The sequence below is a fragment of the Pongo abelii genome, chromosome 13, assembly GCF_028885655.2.
Source record: "Pongo abelii isolate AG06213 chromosome 13, NHGRI_mPonAbe1-v2.0_pri, whole genome shotgun sequence".
In the NCBI taxonomy this organism is placed as follows: domain Eukaryota; kingdom Metazoa; phylum Chordata; class Mammalia; order Primates; family Hominidae; genus Pongo; species Pongo abelii.
The window spans coordinates 70,256,442-70,277,965 of NC_071998.2; the positions used below are offsets into that span (position 1 = coordinate 70,256,442).

At 41.4% G+C, this 21,524-nt stretch overlaps 1 long non-coding RNA gene across 1 annotated transcript in view; it reads left to right on the forward strand.

Moving 5' to 3' along the window:
• Positions 1–2,240: 2,240 nt before the first annotated feature.
• The window catches only part of LOC134759781 (uncharacterized), a 210,556-nt gene continuing 191,272 nt past the window's right edge, over positions 2,241–21,524 (forward strand). Inside the window, exon 1 of the long non-coding RNA XR_010136529.1 lies at positions 2,241–3,064. This is a non-coding gene — a long non-coding RNA (uncharacterized LOC134759781). The remainder of the gene's footprint in view (positions 3,065–21,524) is intronic.

Genomic DNA, 21,524 nt, shown 5'->3' on the forward strand with positions numbered 1-21,524 from the left:
CCCCTCTGCCTTTAAAATTTTGTGTTTTTATTTTATTTATTTTGTTTTAACATAAGAGAACTGAAAGGTCTAAATGCTCTAATGTGCATTCTTCTAATCTGAAGCACTTGTCATTTCAGTTCTGAACACCGATTTCTGTCACTTTGGCCAACACGAGGAAGAGGCACACTTCTTTTCCTCCCTGACACCTTTGATGACATGATACACAAATGATGGACTATGTAATAATTTAACCAAGCCTGATCTTTCTGCCTGGGGCACTTGCAGTACTTAAAGCCTCAGTGGGTCTTTACTTATTTATTTTTTAGATCACTCAAATAAAGAAACCATAGTATGTAAAATTCACCTATTTTTAAATCTTTAACATGGAGATTTCATTTTTTTTCTTATTGCTGACCAACTATCCCCATAAGCGAAAGTGGTAAGAGTTCTAGTTAGAAGGAGATTCCACAAATATTTTAATTATCATTTTTTCCTTTGTTAATGTCTGGGGTTTTCGTTTGAGCTCTCCTTTATCTGGGCACTGTGCAGAGGAGAAATTGCATGTCCTTCAATTTTCAGGGTGATCCGTTGGTTTTGTCACTTTGATTATTTTCTTTCCCAAGTACTACACAACATACGTTTTCTGCTGGATTCAGCTAAATTCATTCGCTTCTGGTTCACTGTGTTGCAGATGATGTGATGTACCAGGGATCTTGCTTGAAGCCAGTGCTAGATTTCTTAAGAGCACTTGAGCACCTCTTGAATGACATAGGAATTCCTCTGGCACCACTAACATGGTGATTCTCTTAGGACAAGGACATGCCATTTTTTTTCTTCTTCTTCTTTCCTGGTGTATCCAGGCAGGATTTAATATAGAGATGGATGAGTAGACAGAAAGGAAGATGAGGTAGGTCTTACAGATCTGTCTTTTAAATTAACAAAAGCTACAAAAATATTAAGAATTAAGCTACATTTGAAGAGGCCTCAGGAGAAATCTGTTAGTCTCCAAGACCCAATGGCATTTAAATGTCACTCAAGGCAAAGCCATGAAGTGTCAAATTGGTCATGAACTTCATCACAAAGTGTGGAAACAGGATGAAAAAACAGGAATGCCTTAACCAATTTAGATGTTGTCAAAGAGCATTCTTAGAAGTCCAGTCTGAAAGATGTTAGTTTTGCCTAATGCCAATTATCGCCTAATTCCAACTGAGATTGAATTTCAGACTGTGAGTAGTAAAGGTGAGAGGAGGAGTGGAGACTGGTGGTCAGTGGAGTTGAGAGGTGGGAGCTCTGGCCACTGGGAAACAGATGTTGCAAATTTTAATGGGTTGGTCAATGTCATTGACAAGATGGCATTTGATTAAGGAGAGGATCAAGTCAGCCTTATAGAATCTTCGGAATGGAGGCAAATCAAGTCAAAGGCCATGAGGTAAGGGTATGCCTGGTTAAGTTTGGAGAAAACTGAGGAGGTCAAATTTCATGGAATGTTGCTGTAAAGGGGAAATAGAGGATAATATGGGGGTAAGGAGGGGGTTCTTTTTAAGACATTTGACACTGATGGGCATGACCCAATAGAGAGGAAGAAATTCTTGATGTAGGGAGAGCGATGGGAGAGGAGAAGTTTCAGGAGTAGGGTTTACGTGAGAGAGAGGAGATGGAATCTAGGATGCATGTGAAGTGTTGGCTTTAGGGAGAAGCTTAGACAATTCAGCTATAGCGGCAGGAGGGAAGGACAAACATATGGACACTGCTTCCAGTAAGGAAGGAGATTTGGGGTCAGGAGCTTGGGAAGCTCTTTTCTGATTGTGTGTGTGTGTGTGCGCGTGTGCGTGAGTGCAAGTTAAGTCATCAGTGGAGAGTAAGGATGGGAAATATGTGTTGGAGGTTTGAGAAGAAAGAGAAAGTCATGAAATAATCATCTAGGGCAGTGGTTACCAATGCGTGGTCCAGATTAGCAGGGTCAGCATCAACTGGGAACTTGTTCAAAATGCAGTTTCTTAAGCCCACCTTAGATTGCCTGATTCAGAAACTTCAGGGGTCAGGACCCAGCAACCTGAGTTTCCACACATCCTCTAGATGATTCTGTGGCAGTCTCAAGTTTGAAAATCACCAGTTTAGGGTAACAGGAGAGTGAATGGATTATGGAAATATTGAATGATTGATGGGCAGAGCTCGAGATCTTTTTGAAGGTAGGGGTCATCAACTTAAAATGAGATCAGTCAGTAAGCTGTGTGGCTTTCTCTAGCCATGGCCATCTGTGTTGGTGTGCAGAGTAAACTGAGTTGATTTAACCTGGCCTTGGGCCTTGTTAATCTTCTTAACAAGATTGTTAAGAATGTATGCAAGAGTGTGAGATGATGGACCATCAGATTTAATCTAGGTGGGGGAGGAAATTGAGGGACCAAGAAAAGCTTAAGCAGTCTATGGCTAATAGCTCCTAGTGGGGTCAAGGTTTCTTGGAGTTGGGGCATTGGTGAGAGTGAGCTGGAAAGACAGAATGGTTGAAATTGTAATTATGGATTGCTTTGCTAGTAATGATAAGGATAGAGTATGGCCTTTGGAGGGAGTGGTTGAGGAAGGGTAGAAAATGTGAGAGTTGGAAAAGAGGGCCTCGAAAAACCAAGAGTCTAGGACATTGGAAAGATCATATATATATATGGATATTGAAATTACCAAATATGTTGGAGAAGTGGTGGTGAGTTAGGTGCTAAAATCTTCAAGGAATTAGGGTAGTGACCTGTGGATCTGTAGGTAACAGGAATAAGCTAAAAGGGTGATTGATAAGGACTAATCGCATGGTATTAAAAGATCAGAACTTTGTGTTGTTGTTTGTTCTTGTGGCGGGAAAAAGGATGTTCCAGTGGCAGTATGAAAGCAGAACACCTGCCCCTACCTCCAGATCCGGCATTACGAGAACCTTGCAAGATACCATAGCTACCACTTTCAGACTGCTGGGTAAAAGCAAGTGGTTCCCTGAGAGTCTGTCCATTTATAGCGAGAAGTGAAAAAAAGTTCTGAGAAGAAGTGAAGAGGAGCTAACAATTGAGCATGACTTCCAGAAGACAGTGTGGACTGGTTTCAGGTATTTGGGATGAGTGGCAGAGTGGATGAGAAAAGGGAGACTATAGAGATAATTGAGAATAAGAGTCCAGGAAGATCAGAGTTGATTGGGAGCTGCAGGCTCCTTGTGAAGTTTGATGTACATGAGAGAATGGCAAAACAAGATTTGCCTTGATGTTCTCAATGTAAGCACTGAGGAGAAGGCTGGGAGTGTTCCAGGACAGTGAGTGGTGGAGTCTTGCTGGGAGTGTTCTGAGCCTTTCTCTTTATTCCTGACAGTGGTGATGTGGGGCCCAGGATGGCAGTCTTATCCTGACTGCTTGGAAATCAGGGAGAGGTGTGGAGACCAGGGAAGTTTAATCTTTTTCAGTTGAATGTGTGGATGGCTCTTCAATCGAGTAGATTTGAAAGTGTGTAATGGAAAACGGTGTTGGAAATGAGTTGAGGAGTAAATGAGTCAAGGCTACTCTAATTTCAATGCCCCAAACCATGCCCAGCTCAAAAGTCACAGGGTGATAATAACAGTTCCACTTTTCTATTCTTGTTAACATTAAGCCTCAGAAATAAATAAAAATGGGGGCCTGTCTTCAGCATATCAAAAGCAGCTAAATTTGTGTCCATTTATCCTTTCATTGTTGTGAGATCAAGCAGTTGCACTTCAAGTGCATTCACTGATATAATTTCTAGCAGGAGAGACCACTTCATTCCACATTGGTGCCCCACTCATCCTCCCAGCATGTTCCATACAAAGAGACATCTGGTTTGCAGAAATGCTCTTAGGAACCAGCATGGTTTGGTGGCTTGAGCACAGGTCCTGGGTGTGAGGAGTGTGCCGAGGATGCAATAAGGCATACTTTTCCGGGGATGCACACCTGGACTGCAGAGAGGGGGCTACCAAAAAGCAGTTGGCTTGGATGCAAAATACTTTCAGAACAGCTAGCTCCAGTGGAAGCCTCTTCAACCCTGGCAAGAATTCCAAGTTTTGAGAGTGGTGCACACTCAATTTTCACACTGTATGTGAGCCAATGCTTTGTGTGGAAATGCTCGAATGCAAATAGAATTCTTGTAATGTGCCTTTAGTGGCATAATATTGCATGCAGAGCAACAAGCCTTAATGCACTGCCTCCCTCACAGCTAGGCTTAATAAGTGGCAAGAGAATGGCCTGATGCAAAAATTAATACCTTTTAATGAGTCAAGATTGATTCTAGAATTTAAAGAACTATTCTATGTTTTCAAAGAATTAGGTAATGGAGAAAACTCTGGACAGCTATTGGCAATTTTGAATATCTGCAGAGAGCTAGAGGGATGACAGAAAGAGATTTGCTTCTTTAAGGTCTGTTTTAAAAAATGAAACAATACTGTATAATTCCAATTATATGACTTTCTGGGAAAGACGAAACTATGAAGACAGTAGAAGGATCTGTGGTTGCCAGGGGGTTTGGGGTTGGGGGTTAGGGTTGCATAGGTGATGCACAGAGAACTTTAAAGTAGTGAAAATACTCTGCAGGATACTGTAATTACACAAATGTATAATGAATATGTGTCATTATACATTTGCTCAAGCCCATGAAATGTACAACAGCAAGAGCGAACCCTGTTGTATACTATGAACTTTGGGTGATGTGATGTGTCACTGTAGATCCATCAGTTACAACAAATGTACTACTCTGGTGGAGGATGCTCATAATGGGGGAGGTTGTCTTCACATTATGGGGCAAGGGATATATTGGATATCTCTGTAACTTCCTCTCAATTTTGCTGTAAACCTAAAATTGCTCTAAAAAAGTCATAAAAAAACATAAAACACTTTGAATCTTTAAGATCTCTTTCTCACCTGCTTCCTCTTCTCTTACTGTAGCTATTAACCACTGTGAACAGTTTCATTAACAGGAACACCTTTGGCAACCTGTCCCTGGTGATGAACATTTAGGCGGATTTTATTTTGCAGCTACTACAGCAAAACTGCAGTGGACTTCCTTGTGCAGATGTATTTTGTGCACTAAGGCAAATCTATCTTGCCTTATGAGTGGGGCACCAATGTGGAATGAAGTGGTCTCTCCTGCTAGAAATTATACCAGTGAATGCACTTGAGGTGCAACTGCTTGATCTCACAACAATGAAAGGATAACCGCCTAAAAGTATAATTTCTGGTTTAAAGAATGTACGTATATATTTTTAGTTTGATAAATAAGGCATTTTATTTTAGGTTCACAGTGTTCCAGCAAACCAATAAGTAAACGATGAATTAAAAAGTGTAAAACTAGGTAAAGGAAAAGATAAGTGGCAGGGAAAAAATACAATGGGTTAATGAGCAAATGAAAAGATACACAATCTTACTCATCACTAAAGAAATGAAAATTAAAACGATATCATTTTACTCATAAAATTGATAAATATTTATGAGTTTGATCCCACATGGCATTGGTGAGAGGGTGGGAACCCAGCATACGCATGCCTTCCTGATGGTGGTGTGAACAATCTCACTTGTTTTGGAAGGCACTTCAGCAAGAATTTTGCCAGTGTTTTAACTTTCTAATGCCCTGCAACTTGGCCTCGAGCTACACTCTGCTCGCTTGATCAGAAGAAGATCTTCTTTGGGCACAAATGATAGTTTATTTTTCAGTTTGGAAAGCTGTCTGACTTACCTCATTATGAATCAATGTATCAGTTTAACTCTGAAGGCAAAGGCAATTTTATTTCATTCATTTAATAGATGTTTGTTAGGCATCTGCTGTGTGACTTTGGGAACACAGTAGCCACCAGTGGGCATGGCAGGTAAGGCCTTTGCTCTCAAAGAATTTTTATTTTGATGGAGGAAGGCAGGCAACAAGCAAACATACAGATATATGATCAATAGCAGGAGAGAGCAAGTGCTGTGGTGGAATCAAAACAAGCGAAGTGATGGCAGTGGCTGGGGGATATTGAGATCAGTGGCCAGAGGGTCACTCCAGAGATATGACATTCAAGCTAAATGCTAAATGACAAGAGAGAGCTGGCCATGCCAAGACCTGGAGAGGTCCTGCAAGCAGAGGGCACAGCATGACCGAAGGTCCTGGGGGCAGGAAGCCAGTGTTAGGGACTGAATAGTGTTCTCCCAAAATTCATATGTTCAAGCCCTGATCTTCAGTGTGACTGTATTTGGAGATAGGACCTTTAAAGTGGTAATTAAAGCTTTCTGAGGCATAAAGGTGGGGCCCTAATTCAATAGAATTGGTGTCCCTATAGGAAGAGACCCAGGGATGTGTGTGCGCAGAGGAAAGACACTGTGAGGAGACAGTGAGGAGATTATGTGAGGAGACTAAACTTGCAGCCACCTTGATTTGGACGTCCAGGCTCCAGAATTGTGAAAAAATAAGTGCCTATTGTTTGAACCACACAGTCTGTGGTATTTTGTTAATCAGCCTGAACTGATTAAGGCAACCAGTGTGGCTAAAGTCTCATGACCACTTGGTAACAGAGGACTAGCAGGGCTGAGCAGGGCTTTGAGGGCTGGCATAAAGATGCTGGATGTGGTTTTCAGTGTGATGGGACACTACGGGGGGCGGGGGTTAAGTTTAGAATTCTCACTCTACTTGCTGTGAGGAGAACGGAATGAAATGGGCAAATAGGAAGCAGGAAGGACAATGAGGAGGACTTATGTTATAGAAGTCCAAAAGAGGTTGGGCGTGGTGGCTCATGCCTGTAATCCCAGCACTTTGGGAGGCCGAGGCGGACGGATCATCTGAAGTCAGTAGTTTGAGACCAGCCTCGGCAACATGGTGAAATCCCTTCTCTACTAAAAATACAAAAAAATTACCCAGGCCTGGTGGTGCATGCCTGTGATCCTAGCTACTCGAGAGGCTGAGGTAGCAGAATTGCTTGAACCCAGGAGGCAGAGGTTGCAGTGAGCCAAGAAGGTGCCATTGCACTCCAAACTGGGAGACACAGTGAGACTCCATCTCAAAAAAAAAAAAAGAAGTCCAAAAGAGAAGACAGACGATGGTGGTATCTAGGGTGGCAAGAAAGAGATAGAGACGGCTGGGTGAATCTGGAATATAATGTAGTATATGAGAGGGAAGCCTTGGGGACCTCTACCCAGTGGTGCACCCAGGAAGGGCAGTGGGTGTGGTCTGTCCTGGTGCCTGAAATAGGGGGTGCATTGTCTGGAGAGAATTTAAAGACAATGGTAGTAATGACAGTCCTCTGCTTCATATTATCATCATGCTCTGACACTTCTAGACAATGTTTGGGATAGAACATTCCTCAACATGAACATGGACATCTCCTGTCATCTCCCCATATCCACCATCTCACTCCCTTGGCTCAGACGCTGGGGCGGGAGCGTGAGCCCAGTAACTGCACCACTAGTGCTGTGAGGCAAACTGAGGGCCTCAAATTCTCACCTATTAGGCTAGCGACTTCCTCTCCATCTCTGAAGGGTGAGTGGATAAAGATGTGAGTGGAGAAAAACCAGAATCTCTCCTGCCAACACATCCCTGCACAGTGAGACAGCATGAGCACAAACAGGTCGAGAGGTGGCCAGGTGTTCCCAAATTCTCCTCAGCTTTCTGTTCCCTCTCAAACTTTTGGACTGATGGTCAAGCATATGATCAGCCAAGGACATAGCTGTCCCCAGAGAGAAGGGGTCAGCAGCACCAGGGCCACTCTGCTCCTTCTCCTGGGCCACTGCCCAATACCCGACAAGACTGGGGATCGTGTCCTGGCCCTAGAGAGCCGTGCACTTCAGTTTTTACTCCAGTAGAATAGAGAAGGGTTACAAAAAGATGTTAACTTATTTCAAAGGCCAAGCTGAATTTTAGGCTGAGTTCATGCCTCAGCCAATACCCAGGCACACTAACCAAAATAGTTTATCCAAGATTAGGGACTGGATCAAAATAATGCACTATTGATTCCCCAATATCAAGAATAGATAACTTGTCTCTTTACTAAAGTCCTAGAAGAAATTAGAGCTCGAAAAGTGATATAAAAATGGAACTCCCCTTTCCCTTGTCAACCAAAGAAGCATAATTCTAAAATACCTTCCTCCTCCATCTCCCATTCTGCTCAGAGTCAGTCTTGCCTGGCTGTTGCAGGCTGCTCTGATTTCTAGGGAAGTGCTGCAGCTGCTATATCCTCCTAAGAGTAGATTCAGCCAACCCCAGAGCTCTAATGTGTCCCAGGTTCCCAAAGGGTCAAAAAGTCACCCTGACTCATGAGATGATTGATCAGAGCATCAAACCCATACAAACACCATTTATACATAATCTCCACAGCAAAAGCGTTTCACAAATAGAAGCGATGTTCCCCTCTTACTTTAGCCAGCAATGGATCAAAGCAGAGAGTTGGTGTTGTTATGTGGAGGAAGTAGCACAGAGGAAAAAAAAAAGTATGAAGGCAAAAATCATCTTGTCTTTGGATTTGCCTGTGTGCCAGTTACTCTATGCCAGCTGTCTGGAGTATACAACATGTTCACTTAAACTCAATTGGAAAAATTTTCCATCATGAGGTTCAACATACTGCCATATGCTCCTACCCGAGCCTTACATAAGGCCAAAGCTTCCTTCGCCTGCGCCGCTGCTGAGAACTTTCTCTTTCCGAATCCTGAGAAGTGAAGACCTCTGCCTGCCATGTGCTTCTTTTCTCAAACTTGCAGTAACTGTGGATTTCTTTAGCTCATTCTGGCTGACATAACCCCCAAAACATGTGATTCAGTGGTCCTGGAGAAATAGGAACCCCAAAAGCTTTTCCTTTTTCCAATTTTTTTCTTAATTCCCCCAGGCTTTGAATAAATTTAGCTGCCCAAGTGGCAGCACAAAATCCCTTTAACCACCCATGTCCTGATACATTAAATCCATAGCAATGGACGAAGGGGAAAAACTAAGCAAGTAACCTTGCCTTTCACATGCTCAACTCTCCAAACATCTCATCCATTTGAATTCTCCAACATTTGAATGTTTCTAGGCCCTTGAGATGAGTCTTCTTTAACTCTATTAAAGGGCTTTTTCTTCCTTCCTTCCTTCCTTCCTTCCTTCCTTCCTTCCTTCCTTCTTTCCTTCCCTCCCTCCCTCCCTCCTTCCTTCATCCCTCCCTCCCTCCCTCCCTCCCTCCCTTCCTTCCTTCCTTCCTTCCTTTTCTTCAGAGTTTCATTCTTGTTCCCCAGGCTGGAGTGCAATGGCACAATCTCAGCTCACCGCAACCTCGTCCTCCTGGGTTAAAATGATTCTCCTGCCTCAGCCTCCCGAGTAGCTGGGATTACAGGCATGCACCACCACACCCAGCTAATTTTGTATTTTTTAAATATAGATGAGGTTTCTCCATGTTGGCCAGGCTGATCTTGAACTCCTGACCTCAGGTGATCCACCCACCTCAGCCTCCCAAAGTGCTGGAATTACACGCATTAGCCACTGCGCCTGGCCTAAGGCCTTATTCTTTCTAGGGCTGTAGTCTGTGAAAGGCTCTGTGAGATCCTGAATTCCTGGAGAAATTAGATGGTCCAAGAAAACTTAACTGATGCCAGATGAGAAGTCCTTATCACTGCTCCAGACCAGATCCCTGCTTATTCATTTTGAGATTCCAAATAAACAGTGAGTTCCTTTTAGTTATAATTCCACCTGTGGCCAACTGCATTAGGATCCCTGGAAAAGGTGCAGATGATTCTCAATTGCTGGGGCCTATGGTTTCTAGGTCCAGATTCCTTGGCCTTGTCATTCTAGAGCTGCCATAATGATCTACACTGTAAGCAGCAGAAGAATTGGAACAGAGAGAGGAGTGTGGCCTGCATCTCACTCACCATAACCAATGGAACTTGAAAAAATCTCATGCTTCTCTTGAGCATGTGAGAGTGAAAAAGGAAGCTGATCATTTAGTTTCTGCTTTGGAGGCATGGAGATCCTGCCTTCTACTAAAAGTGGTCAAATGAATGTCTTGTCCTTTGTCCCAAATAGCTCCATAAACAAGGACTAAAAGCTTGCCTGTAAAAGACAGTTTGTGGGTCCCACGCAGATATGTAGATATGTGTCAGTATTATCCTGTTTGTATTGCTATAAAGAAATACCTGAGGCTGAATAATTTATAAAGAAAAGAGGTTGATTTGGCTCTTAGTTCTGCAGATTGTACAGAAAGCATGGGACCAACATCTGTCCCTGGTGAGGGCTTCAGGAAGCTTTTACTCATGGTGGAAGGCAAAGGGGAGCTGGTGTGTGCAGAGATTATATGGCAGGAGAGGAAACAAGAGAGGGGAGAGAGGTGCCAGGCTCTTTTTAACAACCAGCTCTCACAAAACTAATAGAGCAACCACTCACTCATTACCTGAGAACTGTACCAAGCCATTCATGAGGGATCTGCACCCACAAACCAAACACCTCCTATCAGGCCCCACCTCCAATATTGGAGATCAAATTTCAACATGAGACTTGGTGAGGCCAAACAAATCATACCGAAACCACAGGATTTTGCCCCTGGTCTTCCAAATCTCATGTTTTTCTCACATGCAAAATACAATCATTCATTCTAATAGTCCTTAAAAGTCTTAACTTGTTCTATCATCAACTCAAAAGTCCAAAGTGTAAAGTTTCATCTGAAACTCAAGGCAAGTTTCTTAAGCTGTGAGCCTGTAAAATAAAAAACAAGTAATTTACTTCCAAGATATAGTGGTGATACAGACATTGGGTAAACATTTCCATTTCAAGAGGGAGAAATCAGCCAAAAGAAAAGGGCAATAGGCCCTACACAAGTCTGAAACTCAGCAGGGCAGACATTAAATCTTTTTCTTTTTTTGTTTTTTCTTTTGTTCTGAGGCAGGGTCTTACTCTGTTACCAAGGCTAGAGTGCAGTGGTATGATCACGGCTCACTGCAGTCTCAACCTCCAAGCTCGAGCAACCCTCCCACCTTAGCCTCCTGAGTATCTGGGACCACAGGCATGCATCACCACACCTGGCAAATTAAACAACAACAAGAACAACAACAAAAAGCCATTTGTACAAATGAGGTCTCACCATGTTGCCCAGGCTTGTTTTGAACTCCTGGTCTCAAGCAGTTCTCCGATCACAGTTTCCTAAAGTGTTGGGATTACAGGCATGAGCCATTGTGCCCAGCCAAGAAATTAATTCTTGAAGCTCCAAAATAATCTCCTTTGACTCCATGTCCCACATCCTGGGCACACTGGTGTGAGTGGTGGGCTCCCAAGGTGTTGGGCATCCACACCCCCATGGCTTTGTTGGGTGCAGCCCATGTGGCTGCTCTCATGGGTTGTAGTCTGGTGCCTGCAGCTTCTAGGCTGAGGGTGCATGCGGCTAGTGGTTCTATCATTCCGGGGTCTGGAGCATGGCAGCCCTCTCCACAGCTCCACTAGGCAGGGCTCTGGAGGGCATTCTCTTTGGGAGCTCCAACTCTATATTTCTCCTTGGCATTGCCTTAGTAGAGGTTCTCTGCATGGGCTCCTGCATCAGGCTTCTACCTGGGCACCCAGAGTTTTCTATATATCCTCTGAAATCTAGGTAGAAGCTGCCAAGCCTCCATCACTCTTGAATTCTGGGAGCCTGCAGATTTAACATCATATGGAAGCTTCCAAGGCTTATGGCTTATGCCTTCTGGAGCAGCAGCCTGTACAGTACCTGGGGTCCTTTTGAGCTGTGGCTGGAGCTGGAGTGGCAGGGAGATAGGGAGCAGCATCCTGAAGTGGCATAGGGCAGTGACACCCTGGACCAGTTCCCCAAAACTGTTCTGCCCTCCTAGACCTCTGGGATTATAATGGAAAGGGTAGCCTCAAAGATTTCTGAAGTGCCTTCAGAGCCTTTTCCTTATTAGCACCTGGCTCCACTTTTTTTTTTTCTTTTTTTTTTGAGACGTAGTCTCGCTCTGTTGCCCAGGCTCTGGAGCGCAGTGGCACGATCTTGGCTCACTGCAAGCTCTACCTCCCAGATTCACGCCGTTCTCCTGCCTCAGCCTCCCAAGTAGTTGGGACTACAGCTTTTCACTTTCCCTTGTCTTTCTTTTCTTTCACCACATCCGGCTAATTTTTTGTATTTTTAGTAGAGACAGGGTTTCACCGTGTTAGCCAGGATGGTCTCGATCTCCTGACCTCGTGATCCGCCCACCTTGGCCTCCCAAAGTGCTGGGATTACAGGCGTGAGGCTCCATTTTATTCTTGCTAATCTCTCTAGCAAGTTGTTCCAAATGTTTACACTCTGTTTACTCTTTAATTATAAATTCCAACTTTAGGTCATTTCTTTGCTCCCATATCTGATCATAAGCTGCTAAAAGCAGCTATGACATTTCTTGAATGCTTTGCTGCTTAGACATTTCTTGTTCCAGAAGACTGAGAAAAGGAAAAGCTTTTAGGTTCATTATTTCTCAGGGACCACTGAGTCACAGGTTTGGGGAGGTTATGTCAGCCAGAAGGAGCTGAAGAAATCTACAGTCACTGCAAGTTTGGGAGCAGAAGCACATGGCAGGCAGAGGCCTTCACTTGTCAGGATTCAGAACAAGAAAGTTCTCAGCAGTGGCTCAGGCAAAGAAGCTTTGGCTTTATGTAAGGCTCAGGTAGGAGCATATGGCAGTATGTTGAACTTCATGATGGAAAACTGTTCCAATTGAGTTTAAGTGAACATGTTGTACACTCCAGCCTTTGTGAAAGGCTGATTTAAGATTGATAAACTTGCCTTCCACAAAGCTCTTGGGCATGAACACAATGTGGCCAAGTTCTTTGCTACAATGTAACAAGAGTGGCCTTGGCTCCATTTCCTAATAAGTTCCTCATTTCCATGTGAGACCTTGTCAGCCTGGCCTTCACTGTCCATATCTCTATCAACATTTTACTTACAACCACTTAACCAACCTCTAAGAAATTTCACTTTCCCTTGTCTTTCTTTTCATAAGCCCTTCAAACTTTGCCAACCTCTGCCCATTATTCAGTTCTGAAGCTGCTCCACATTTTCAGGTAACTTTACAGCAACATTCCACTCCTTGCTACCAATCTTCTGTCTTAGCCCATTTGTGTTGTCACAAAGGAATACCCGAGGCTAGGGAACTTATAAAGAAAAAAGGTTTATTTAATTCACAGTTCTGCAGACTGTACAAGAAATATAGTGCCAGCATCTGCTTCTGGTGAGAGCTTTAGGCTGCTTCCATTCATGGTGGAAGGTGAAGAAGACCTGGCATATGCAGATCACATGGTAAAAGAGGAAGTGAGAGAGGGGAGGGAGGGAGGTACCAAGCACTTTTTAACTATCAGTTCTCATAAGAACTAATCAAGCAAGAACTCATTCATTTCCATGAGAATGGCACCAAGCTATTCATGAGGGATTCTACCCCCAAGACCCAAACACCTCCCATCAGCCCCCATCTCCAACACTGAGGATCAAATTTCAACATGAGACTTGGCAGGGATCACACGAATCCTATCTAAACCACAGAAGCATCCCACTCAGGTGTACATGCTTGAGCAAGATGCCAGTCTTGTTTCCGGTTACAAGACAGAGTAACTCCACTCATTAGTAAAACAGCATGAGGCTTTGAATACCAGCCCTGGCTATTTAAATTGTTTACCATAGTCACTACTTCTTCCTTGGAAAAGAGTGAGCTTGGGGAACAGTTAGGGGAGAGAGAGAGAGAGAGAGACAGCAAGAGAGAGAGCAAGCCTGAGTGTTTATTATAATGCTTCCTCCTGTGTGCAGAATGTCAGATTGAGAGGCATGAGTAGTGTATCAGCCAGGGTTTCAACAGAGAAACAGAACCAGTAGAATGTATGTTGCGTGTGTGTGTGTGTGTGTGTGTGTGTGTGTGTGTAAAATGAGATTTATGTGATTGTGGGGACTGACTAGGCTAATCAATAATCCGTAGTGTGGATCATCAGGAAGGGCAAACTGAAAATCTCAACCAGTGGCTGATGCAGTTCACAGGGGGAAGTTTTTGCTTCCTCAGGGAAACTTCCGTTTTGCTCTTAAGGCCTTCAACTACTTGGATGAAGCTCACCCAGATTATCCAGGATAATTTCCCTCCTGTAAAGCCAACTAATTGTAGACGTTAATTAAATCTACAAAATACTTCACAGCAACACCTAAATTAGTGTTTGAATAACTAGATTCTACAGTCTAGCCAAGTTGACAGAGGAAATGGACCATCACAAATAGTAAGGAAAACAGCAAGCTTTCTCCACTAACTAGGTGACTGTGAGGGGGCAGGTGTTTCAGACAGTGGGAACAGCATGTGCATAGAAGCATTGAAAGAAACTCAGAGTGTTGTGGGTGGGATGGAAGGTGGCAAAAAAAAAAAAAAAAGACAGAAAAAAAAAAACTCAGAGTGAAGAAGGAAAAGATTTATAAAGGTGAGCTGAAAAAATCATAAGTTGTCTTGCATTTTAGAGCTAGGAAGTTTAGATTTTATCCATATACTTAAATCATAGAATTTTAAGATAGAGAGGGATATGAGAAGATATGTATTTATAGAAAGATCAAGGAGGTGACTCTAAGAAGGGACTGGAAGAGGCAAAAATGGAAACATGAAGGCAAGATAAGAGACAGTGGACAGGATCCAGGTAAGAAATGTGTTTCTAGGGGTCAAGCGGAAGACAAGGTATAAATTCATCATCAATTTAGTCTGTTTAAGAAGTAGAGTTTACAACACATGGTAAGGATTGAAAATGGGATTCAGAGGTCAGAGAAGAGTCCAGGTGTTGGGCAACAAACAGGGTTTTTGGTCATTCATCTGTGAAACAGGGAATTGGGAGGGATATCTGATTTGTATGTCTTGTGTTCATCATGAGTGGTGTGTATAGGGATTCTGTATAGAAAGGAGACTGTGAGTGTTCACATGTGAATAGGTAATACTAGAGCCCTAGAGAGATGTCTGAGCTGAAAATAGAACTTTGTGGTCTTCTAATATACATAGTGAGTTATACAATTGGAAGAGATTATTTAGGAAGTCTATGAACATGAGACTCCAAAAAGAATAGGAAAAGAGGAAATAAGAGGATACAAGAAAAGAAAAGGGCCAATGAGAAAATTCTCAGGGTCACTAACATTTAAAAGATTGGAATAGAAAGAGCATGTTGTGAGTGATGTAAAAATCAGATGAGGTGAAAGTGCATGTTCTTTTCAATAAAACTCCCTAAATGATGATATTCTATAGAGTACTTACTGCCTTTGGTCCTCTTAAATGATTTATCTAATTCCATCTATTGCCAGACACCATTCTGGAGATACAATGATGAGCAAGTCATGATTTAGGCCTTCAAGTATCCTAGAGCAGGGTTTCTTAATTTCAGCACTATTTTTCATTTTATAATTTCAACTTTTATTTTAGATCAAGGGGTACATATGCAGGTTTGTTACATGGGTATATTGTGTGATGCTGAGGTTTGGGGTATAAATTACCCTGTCACCCAGGTGGTGAGCATAGTACCCCAACAGGTAATTTTTCAGCACTTTTCCCCCTCCCTCACTTATCTCTCTAGCAGTCCTCAATGTCTATTTTTTTTGATAGGATTCTTTTTTTCCAACTTTTATTTTAGACTCAAGAGGTACACGTGCAGGTTTTTTACACGGGTAAATTACATGTTGCAGGCATTTAGTGTACAGATTATTTTGTCAGCTAGGTCATAAGCATAGTATCTGACAGGTAATTTTTTGATCCTCACCCTCCTCCCACTCTCCACCCTCTGATAGACCCCAGTGCCTATTTTTCCCTTCTTTGTGTCCATGTGTAATCAATGTTTAGCTCTCACTAATATAATAATATAAATGAGAACATGCAGTATTTGGTTTTCTGTTCCTGCATTAATTTGTTTAGCATGATGGCCTCCAGCTACATTTATGTTGCTGAAAAGGACATGAGCTCATTATTTTTTACGGCTGTGTAGTATTCCATGGTATAAATATATGACATTTTCTTTATCAGGTTCACTGTTGATGGACATCTAGGCTGATTCCATGTTTTGCCATTGTGAATAGCCCTGCAGTGAACATATGTGTGCATGTGTCCTTTGGTAGAATGATTATATTCCTTTGGGTATATACCCAGTAAATGGATTGCTGAATTGAATGGTAGAGCTAAGTTCTTTGAGGAGCCTCCAGACAGCTTTCCACAGTGGCTGCACTAATTTTACATTCCCACCAGCAATGTATAAGTGTTCCGTTTTCTCTGCAACCTCACAAACATCTGTTATTTTCTGGTTTTGTTTTTGCTTTTTTGTTTGTTTTTTCATAATAGCCATTCTGACTGGTGTGAGAGAATATCTCATTGTGGTTTTGATTTGCATTTATGCAGCATTTTTTCATATGCTTGTTTGTCGCATGCATGTCTTTTTAAAAGAAGTGTTCATGTCCTTTGCCCATTTTTTAATGGAGTTGTTTGGGTTTTTTTTTGTTTTTTTTTTTTTTTTACCTGTCAATTTGCGTAAGTTCCTAATAGTTTCCAGATACTAGACCTTTGTCAGATGCATAGTTAGCAAACATTTTCTCCCATTTTGTAGCTGTCTGTTTACTTTATTTTTGGCTTCTTTTGCTGTACAGAAGCTCTTTAGTTTAATTATGTTCATTTGTCAATTGTCGGTTTTTGCAATTGATTTCAGCATCTCCATCATGAAATCTTTGCCGAGGCCTACGTCCAAAGTGATATTCCCTGTTTTCTTTTAGAGTTTTTATAGTTTTAGGCCTCACATTTAAGTCTTTATTCCCTCTTGAGTTGATTTTTGTATATGGCAAGAGGAAGGGGTACAATATTAATCTTCTGCATATGATAGCCAGTTATCTCAGCACCATTTATTAAATAGGGACTCATTTCTTTATTGCTTGTTTTTGATTGCTTTGTCAAAGATCAGATGGTTGTCGATGTGCATCTTTATTTCTGGGTTCTGTATGCTGTTCCACTGGTCTATGTGTCTGTTTTTGCACCAGTACAATGCCATTTTGGTTACTGTAGCCTTGTAGTATATTTTGAGGTTGGGTTATCTGATGCCTCTGGCTTTGTTCTTTTTGCTTAGGATGGCTTTGGGTATTAAGTCTCTTACTTAGTAACATATAAAGTTTAGAATAGTTTTTCTAGTTCTGTCAAAAATGACATCGGTAGTTTGATAGAAATAGCATTGAATCTGTAAATCACTTTGGGCAATAAGGCATTTTAGCAATATTGATTCTTCCTATCCATGACCATGGCACATTTTTCCATTTTTTTGTGTCATCTCTGATTTTTTCAGCAGTGTTTTATAATTCTCATTGTAGAGATCTTTCACCTCTCTAGTTGGCTGTATTCCTAGACATGCTATTATTTTTGTATCTATTGTGAATGTGGTTGCATTCTTGACTTGGCAGTCAACTTGGATGTAACTAGTGTATAGAATTGATTTTGTATCCTGAAACTTTGCTGAAGTTCTTTATTCTTGGAGCTTTTGAACAGAACTATGGGGTTTTCTAGGTATAGAATCATATAATCTGTGAAGAAAGATAGTTTGACTTCTTCTCTTCCTATTTGGATTCCTTATATTTCTTTTTCTTGCCTGATTGCTGTGGCTAACACTTTCAGTACTATGTTGAATAGAAATGGTGAGAATGGGCATTCTTCTCTTGTTCTGGTTCTCAAGGGGAACACTTCCAATTTTTGTCTGCTCTCTATGATGTTGTCTGTGGGTTTGTCAGAGATGGCTTTTATTATTTATTTTGAGGTATATTGTTTCAATGCCTAGTTTGTTGGGGATTTTTTTTTTTAACATGAAGGGATGTTGAATTTTATAGAAGCCTTTTCTGCATCTATTGAGATGATCATATGTTTTTTTGTTTTTAGTTAGGTTTATGTGATGAATCACGTGTTGATTTGCATATGTTGAACAAAACTTGTATCTTAGGAATGAATCTTACCTGTTTGTGGTAAATTGGCTTTTTGATATGTTGTTGGATTGGGTGTACTAATACTTTGTTGAGGATTTTTGCATCTATGTTCATCAGGGATATTGGCTGGATGTTTTATTTTTTCATTGTGACTCTGCAAGGTTTTGGTATCAGAATAATGCTATCATTATAGAATGAGATAGGGAGAAGTCCCTTATTTTCATTTTTTTGGACTAGTTTCAATAGGGTTGGTACCTGCTCTTTACACATGTGATAGAATTTGGTTGTGAATCTGTCTGGTCCAGAGTTTTCTGTGGTTGGCAGGCTTTTTATTACTGATTCAATTTTGGAACTTGTTATTGGTCTGTTCAGAGTTTCAATTTCTTCCTGGTTCAACCTTGGGATCTTATATGTTTCCAGGAATTTCTTCATTTCTTGTAGGTTTTCTAGTTTGCATGCATAGATGTATTCATAAGAATCTCTGACTTTTTTTGTATTTTTGTGGGGTCAGTGGCAATGTCATCTTTGTCATTTCTGGTTGTGTTTATTCAGATCTTCTTTTTTTCATTAGGTAGTGGTATACCAATCTTATTTATTCTTTCAATAAACCAACTTTTGGTTTAATTGATCTTCTGTATGGCTTTTCCCACCTCAATTTCATCCAATTCAGCTGTGATATTGGTTATTTCTTTTCTTTTGGTAACTTTGGAATTAGTTTGCTCTTGTTTTTCTAGTTCCTCAAAAGTTACCTTGTTACCTTGTTAATTTGAAATCTTTCTAATTTATTGATGTGGGCATTTAGTGCTATAAACTTTCCTCTTAACACTGCTTTAGCTGTGTCTCAGAGATTCTTGTATGTTGTATCTTTGCTTTGATTAGTTGTAAGGAAAATTTTAATTTTTGCCTTCATCTTATTCTTTACCCAAAAGTCATTCAGAAGCAAGCTGTTTAATTTCTATTTAATTGTATGGTTTGAGAGATCTTCTTAGTATTAATTTAAGTTTTTAATGTGCTGTGGTCCAGGAGTGTGGTTGGTATGATTTTGGTTTTTTTGAACTTGTTGAGAATTTTTTATGGCCGATTGTGGGGTTGATCTTAGAGTATGTGCTATGGGCAGATGAGAAGAATGTATATTCTCTTGTTATTGGGTAGAGTATTCTGTAGATGTCTGTTAGGTCCATTTGGTCAAGTGTTGAGTTTGGGTCCTAAATATTTTAATTAGTTTTCTGTCTTGATGATCAGTCTAACATTATCAGTGTGGTGTTCAAGTCTCCCACTATTATTGTGCCATTATCTAAGTCTCTTCTTAGGTCTCTAAGAACTTGCTTTTTGAATCTGTGTGCTTTAGTGTGGGTGCATATATATTTAAGATAGTTGAGTCTTCTTATTGAATTGAACCGTTCTTCATTATGTAATGCCTATCTTTGTCTTTTTTATTGTTATGGGCTTAAAATTTGTTTTGAAATAAGAATAGTGACTTCTGTTCTTTGTTTTCCATTTGCTTGATAGCTCTGTCTCCATTCCTTGTCTTTAAACCTATGAATGTCATTGCATGTGAGATGGGTCTCTTGAAGACAGCATACAGTAGTGTCTTAATTCTTTATCCAATTTGCCACTTTGTGCCTTTTAAGTGGGGCATTTAACCTCTTTATACTCAATGTTAATATTTGTATGTGAGGATTTGATATTGTTGTTGTGTTGTTAGCTGGTGGTTATGTAAACTTTATTATGTAGTTGCTTTATAGTGTCAGTTGGCCATGTATTTAAGTGTTTTTTTTTTTTGTGGTAGCAGGGAACTGTTTTTTGTTTCCATATTTAGCACTCCCTTAAGGACCTCTTCTAAGGTAGGACTGGTGATAATGAAGTCCCTTCGCATTTGCTTCTCTGAAAAAGATTTTATTTCCACTTCACTTCTGAAGGTTTGTTTTGCTGAATATGAAATGCATGGTTGATATTTCTTTTCTTTCAGGATGCTGAATACATACTCCAATCTCTTCTGGCTTGTAAGTTTTCTGCAGAATGGTCTACTGTTAGCCTGATGGTGCCCTCTTTACATGTGACCTGCCCATGCTGTCTATCTGCCTGTATTATTTTTTCTTTTGTGTAGGCTTTGTAGAATCCGAGGTTTACATGTCTTAGGGATGGCCATCTTGTACAGTATTTTGCAGGACTTCTCTCAATTTCCTGAATTTGCATGTCAACCTCTCTAGCAAGGTTGGCAAAATTTTCATGGACAATATCCTCAAATGTTTTCCAAATTGCTTTCTCATCCACATCTATTCCAGGAATGCAAAAGAGTCATAGGTTTGATCTCTTTACATAATTCCATATTTCTTGGAGGTTTTGTTCATTTTTAAAAATCATTAACAATTTTTTTTTTTGACTGCCTTTGCTGGTTCAAAGGAATTTCAAGTTCTGAGATTCTTTCCTCAGCTTGATCTATCCTGTTATTAATGCTTCAAGTTGAATTCTGTAATTTCCATAGTGAATTTTTTATTTCCAAGAGTTCAGTTTGGTGCTTTCTTAAAATATCTACGTCATCTTTAAAATATTGGGCCATTTTATTGTTTTCCTTGGATTGAATTTCAACTTTATTTTATCTCAATGAGTTTCCTTGCCATCAAGATTCTGAATTCTATGTCTGTCATTTCAGCCTGGTTAAGAAACATTGCTGGGGAGCTAGTGCAGTCATTTGGAGGTAAGAAGATACTCTGGCTTTTGGAGTTGCCAGAGTTCTTGTGCTGGTTCATTTTGATCTGAGTGGTCTAATGTTGTTCCCTTATTCTTTGAAGTTGTTGTCTTTTGGATGAGGCTTTTTGCTTTTGTATTCTTTGATGCCTTTAAGCATTTTACTGTGGTATGGGTTGGGTTTAGTCAAGTGGCATCATTTCTACATGCTTTCAGGGGCCAAATTTTATCTCAGCATTCCTGGGCTGCATGCCCTAACTCTTGGGGGCTGGGATCAGGCCGCCTGCAGCTTTGTTCTTTGGCCCCTCAAGGTTAAGCACCTGCTGCACTAGAGGGGTTAAGGGTTCCCAGTCTGCTGGCATCAAAATTCCAATGGAGGCTGCTGGCGAAACCACCCCAGGGAGGCAGTAGTGACCTCCCTCACATACGCATGCCAGCAAAGTGGCAGGGGTCCTTGTGTGCATGTGCACTGGTTATGGATCTGCAGGTGTATGTGCATCTGCAAGTCTGTGCATGTATGCATGCTGATGGGGCAGTGGCTGGCCCCATGCACATGTGCTGCAGTGGGTTGGTTGTTGGGAGGCTAAGAGTGAGTGGGCACAGGACAAGGAAGGCTGTGGGTGGGTCCATGCTGGTGGGGATCGGTGGGGATCTAGCTTCAAAAGTGTTATGATGGGTAGGTGATGTCTGTCAGTGAAAGAGCTGTGGTGGTGGCCGCTAGCAAGCTGAGGCTGTGCTGCTAATGGGTGCAGCCAGGCAGGGACCCTGGGAGAGGCTGACAGATATAGGGTGTTCAGATCACATTGGCCTCACCCCACTGGCAAGACAGCCCTGCTTTGTCCAGGTCTAGCAGCTAATAAAAGCTAAAGCTATCTGGGGGAGTATGTTGAGCTTTGGAGGATGAGCACCAATAACCATTTTCCACTGCAGCCATTCCCAGGCCAAACCTCCTGGGCTCTGTGCAGGCTGGAGTTCTGCCTGTGCAAACTCTCTG